The sequence below is a fragment of the Danio rerio genome, chromosome 9 (genome assembly GCF_049306965.1).
Source record: "Danio rerio strain Tuebingen ecotype United States chromosome 9, GRCz12tu, whole genome shotgun sequence".
Classification (NCBI taxonomy): domain Eukaryota; kingdom Metazoa; phylum Chordata; class Actinopteri; order Cypriniformes; family Danionidae; genus Danio; species Danio rerio.
In genome coordinates this window covers 38,224,001-38,230,000 of record NC_133184.1, presented here as the reverse complement: position 1 = coordinate 38,230,000, position 6,000 = coordinate 38,224,001, and the positions used below count along the sequence as shown (strand labels likewise).

The 6,000-nt window shown below is 34.8% G+C and overlaps 1 protein-coding gene across 4 annotated transcripts in view; it reads right to left on the bottom strand.

The window, feature by feature from the left end:
* lrp1bb (low density lipoprotein receptor-related protein 1Bb) overlaps window positions 1–6,000 on the bottom strand; it is a 667,407-nt gene that overhangs the window by 174,478 nt on the left and 486,929 nt on the right. The window lies entirely within an intron of this gene.

The window sequence follows — 6,000 nt, the reverse complement described above, 5'->3', positions numbered from 1 at the left end:
ATTGTCCTTGGCTCCACGCCTAGACCATATCTGTCTGCTGCAGGAATACAGGAGAGCCGGAGACAGTCATAGCTGTGCAACCGTAAAATGAAACACATATTTGTATTTGTTCAAGTAAAGAGGGGTTGAATGAAGTGAAAGGCATTGAATGAAGAAAAAATATAAATCTACAAAATCATGTTATTCACAGCTCTCTGTAAAAGACCACATACCACGTTGCTTTGTGATTGGTTTATCAAAACTGTAGTAGCTTAGCAACCAAGAATCAGGAGGGGAAGAAAGGTAACTAATGAGACTTTGAACGTGACATGTTTTGTTTGTGCCAGACTGGCTGGCCATGAGTACATTCTAGACATTCAGAGATTAGTCTGAAATTAAAGAAAATGCAGAATAACTTTTAAGTAACTTCAATAGCAACTTTTTTTTTAAACTGAGGTCAAAGCGTCAGTGAATTAAAACACATTTATCCTTGAAGCAGATGAGCTACAGCAGCAGAAAACCACACTAAACAACAAAACAAACAAACAAACAAACAAACAAAAAAGTGTTTCTAAACAAATATTTATTGTTAGTGTAAAAACAAGTTTGTATCAAAGTCAAACTGGACTCCATAGTAGATGATCAATGTCTGCTGTTTAGCTCTGCCCATTGATTCACACTTGTAGATGGTTGATAACAAGACTAACAAATGCAGGCCTACATAGAAACTATAATAATGTAACACAAGTGACACAAAACACATATTTTGAATCATTTGAATGTTCATGAGATTTTTATCCTCACAGCAGTGTTAATCTATAAAGCATGTATAAAGAAGTTGTCACGGTTGTGGGTGCATGCAATCCCCGCTGCCACATAATTGAATATATGCTAATTGTAAAATTCATTGCATGTGTGAATAGGCCATGCAGTTAAGCATACTCACACTTAGTTATTGTATCCCCTAATAGATCTGTGAGTAATTTTTATTTGAGATTCTTAATATATATCTTATATATTATATATCTTATTATATATATATATATATATATATATATATATATATATATATATATATATATATATATATATATATATATATATATATATATACATACATACATTTACATATCATATACACCACTATGAGGAGATAGAGGGCACATGGACTATGGACAGTGGCAGTGAAAACGCATGCAGTCTGCCTGTTCTACCTTTTTTCATTTGCTGAGGAAAATAGTTTGCGTGGACTCATTAGCCCTGCAAACCTGCTATAAAGGTTATCCATGGAGGACTTTTGATGTGCAGAATCTATCCATGGTACCAGTTATCCGGACTCATAAATTTTGGTGAGAGCAATCCATTTGGCACGCACACACACCCACTGACTTTAGACTTTGCACACATGGGAATTCGCCGTTCAAGTATTGTGTTAAATTATGAATGTTGTTTGTGTTTATGTTTATTGTTAGGGAGCAATTCCATGCAAATGTCAACCTTGCCATGAAAAAAATATCTTTACCACATTTTTATCAAAATATCAAAACCCTAACACAAAAAAGTGTAGAAATGAAGTATTTTACAGTACTTTAGAAATATTAAAAAATGTCATTCAGTATTTTCAAACTATTATATTTTATTTAGCGAAGTCACATAAGTGGCAATTTCGCATCTGTCACATTCGTAACGGAAAAGTGTCACATCCATAACGAAGCTTTTTCTTCATAAATGCAAAAACCTTAAATAAAATAAAATCAACAATGTTTGTTCTACAGTGAGCCGACTCTTATCCTTTTGATTAGCTTTATTTCATTTGGGTTGTGTCGTTTAATTTTCAGAATTTCCACAAAATATGTTGTAGACTAAACTCACAGACTTTGACTGTCGCATCCAAACCGCATGTTAATTTTCCTCATTTAAAATATAAGAAATGTTTACAGATTGATAATTTTCTAATACCAGAACTATAAAGCAAAATATAAACAGTTGCTTTAATATAATGTTAATGTATATTTTCTATGGGAATTTATATTTTGAGTTTTTACTGCAAACGTCACATCCATAACGCTGGAATTGCTCATGGACATTTTCAGAGAGCTCTGTGATTTTCAAATATGGAAAGGGATCAAGAAAGCATTACATGATTAAATATGTATACAGATGTAGAGAATTGTACAGTTTTGTTATTTTTATTCTTGTGTATCCCGTTGATTTAAAGACGAGCATTACACTATCATGTTTGTTGTTGTCACGTGGGTTTGTTTTGCGTTCCTCCACATGCTTCTGTTGTGTGTATGTGTTTTGATCACCTGAATTCCCTAAATTAGGATCAGCTGTTTTATCAGCAGTCCCAGCTGTTTGTACTCAGCTCCACCTATTTAAGAAGTGAAAGTTTACTGCTTCATTGTCAGTTCGTTATTTCTTGTTTATGATCTCTCTGTGTCTTGCCTGGGCCTTGATTGAACTGGTGCTTTTTGGGCTCTAGTTTGTTTCCTAATTCAGCGACTTCCCTAACCTCGATGCTGGATTCATTAAACTCGTTTGCACCTTTTATTATTGATTTTGTTCATTAAACTCACTTGCACTTGAATCCAACTGACTTAGTTTGTTATTCCTGAACGTGACAACGTTGTTGCTGACATTTTTTTTACCCTCTACTGCACGCATGATAGATCTTAAAAAAATAAAATATTTTCTTAGAATGGCTTAACTTGAAGTGCTGTACTTTATGACATGTTGCCAGATGATAGCAACGTCCAATAGTGGAATATTATGAATATACTGGTGTTTGAAATGTTGTTTGTTTTGATTTATTTAGTGTTGCAGTAATATGAGCTTTAAAACAGAACTCATAAGTGACACCTTTAACATACTTTTCAACAACTGATAATCAACAGCTTTTGTTTAAATCTTTTTGCTAAATATTATTGGAAACAAACATACTATTGTATTATCATCTATACAACACATAGTAGGTATACATATTTCCTCTAGTGAATAGTATAACAAATAAATAACAAGTCTAATATATTCAGATGCATTAGAATAATGTATGTTATACAATACAGGCTACTATATTATGCCTGTCTACTAACACAGTGCAATAGAATGTTAGCCAATCATACAGAGTGTGCGATTACTTCCAAGTGTATATTCCACCACATCTATTCACACTCTGTGTTCCCATAACAAGTTGTTTCTAAACACTGATATTTTTTTAATGCAATAATCCTTAAACACACTAGAAATGGACCTCAGAGAAAAGTACAAAATAAACACAAAAAAAAGGCAGATCATGATCCATTTGAACTCTTCCATTTGTCAGCTTGTAGTACAAGCACAAACATTATTCAACAAGACATTCAATCCTCCACTATAAACCAGAAACAAATTCGAGTGTCATTTAGGCCACAGTGAGTCCCTGAGTCGATATTTGCTTTTTGTAGTATAAGGCCAGCTGTGTATAAACGCCATCCTACCCCGAGCAGCCCGAAGACTATTTGACATTCAAGATTGCTTGCATAGGTCATCACTGCAGTCAATATTAATCTTTACCTGTCCAGGGTGAGAGACATCTGTGATTGCCTCTAGATGTAATGTCCACTTAAACTGTTTGATCACAGAGCAGCATGGGTCTCGAGGTGACACACAACCCCGCTAAACAGCAGCTTGCCACTTCCCTGAGTGGTCACATCCCATTAAAGATTCTTCCAGGAGAAGCTGGCGAGACTGGATCCTGTCAGTAAAATTGCTTTCATTTCTTCGGTCATCATGCTCTTCAATTACGGTTTCACAGTCTAATAACGGATGTGACTTTGATGCAGGGCGGCCATTGGATTTTTTTCTTCTTAATAACGATGCTGCATCTTTCAAACCATCGCCGCTCATATCGATCTTCTGATCATCTGTCTCTGCAGAGTGTATTTTCGTACACACCCCGCTCTAATGATAAGGCCTGTCCCTCAACACAAGCTACAGCGTGGCTGATTTTACCCTGCCAGGTGGCTGAAATAGTAAACCATTTCCCTTACGGCAGAACCAAAGTAAATTTACGAGGACATCAACTGATAGCATGTTACACTGGTTAACCTTGGCAAATCTCCTAATTTATGTTGCATTTGCTGGGAGGGAGTTAGAGACTGAAGATTTTATGCTGGCCGTATCAAAAATCGACCAGTTATCAAACTAAATTCAACACATGGAAGTCACAGTTTAATGGAATTGCTGGTTTCTCTTATAGAGAACCTCAACCTGAATCATTTCAGTCAATTTAAAGAATGTAAGTACAATTTTGAAGAAGATATGTACAGTAAGTTATTAAACCAAAAATGTTGGGAAAAATGACCATATGTATAATAAAATTGTCTATACTTATTTGAAAACACATTAAGAAAGTGAATTCAATATTTATTATAACGTTATATTAATTAATTATTCTAATTAATTAATATTAATCTAATGTTGACAATTATTCAAATTATAACAATATACAAATACAATTTATGTGTATAGTCAAAATAACACATCAATCATTATAGAAAAGTGTTGTTACTATCAGTGAAATTAAACATTTAAAAAATGTTTAAAGAAGTGGTCTATTATACGATATAGCTGTATGATTCTGGCTAAAATGAGAATCGCAATTTTTTTGCTTAAAGTGAAGATCACGATTATCTCACAATTCTGTAGATGTAAAATAAAGTTTAATATGAGCAGGATATTATTATTGGTAATTTTCAAACATATGGTAAAACAACAATAATATTGTGTGTTGGTCTACTGCTTAAAATGCTCAATTTTGAATAGACTTTGAATGGTGGGCTCGAACAGACTTTAAATATGACCTGGTCAATAAAGCACAGTAAAGTGATGACATCAGAATACAACTATTCATAATTCTGAAGTTGAATTATTATGTTTGAGACATTTGCTTGCAATCTGGCACTAACAACATTATTAGACCATTTTTCTACTGGTAAAATCAGACATCAGGTTTCATTATCAGATTCCCTCTTGCATTATATTCACTATTATATGGGCTAGTTAAACTGACACTGTTAAACATTTGTTTTTATGAACAACTCTCAGTGTTTGCTATAAAAGAAAAACATATTAAACGCTTGTCACAATTATAACTCTAAAATGCGATATGATTATTTAAATGATGTGCGTGCTTTCTGTTACACTTTCACTGCTTTTCATACATTCGTGTGGCTCCCAAACGATCACTCCGTGCCACAAACTGAATGTTATACAATTCAAAATAAATTATAGCTAAACTACCTAAAAACACACATAAATTAAAATAGCCAGTTATTAAGATGGCGGTTCAATCTGCTGTGGCAACCCCAGATTAATAAAAGGCCTAACCCGAAAAGAAAATGTATGAATGAGTTATTAAGATCGGGTGTTAAATGCCAACGAAAACAAATGAGTTTTAAGAGCTGCTTTAAATAAGAACATGGAAGAGACCTGTCTATTGGGCAACTCATTCCAAAGTCTAGTCCAAAGGTGTGTCCCAAATCATATACTCATGCACTATTCTATACCATTTTGTAGTATAGTGCGTTCACACTGAAAACTCTAAAATTAAAAAGTGCACTTTAATTATCGGGATGATGCACTTATTCAACCGCTAAAATTCATTCATTCATTCATTTTCTTTTCGGCTTAGTCCCTTTAATAATCTGGCCACAGCGGAATGAACCACCAACTTATCCAGCATATGTTTTACGCAGCGGATGCCCTTTCAGCTGCAATCCATCTCTGGGAAACATCCATACACACTCATTCACACTCACACACTAAGGCCCACACAAGTTACCTCTGATGCATGTCTTTGGACTTGTGGAGGAAAGCAGAGCACCTGGAGGGAACCCAAGCGAACGCAGGGAGAACATGCACACAGAACTCCACACAGAAATTCCAACTGACCCACCCGAGGCTCGAACCTGCGACCTTTTTGCTGTGAGGCGACAGCACTTCCTACTACGCCACCGCATTGTCCTAACCGCTAAAAGG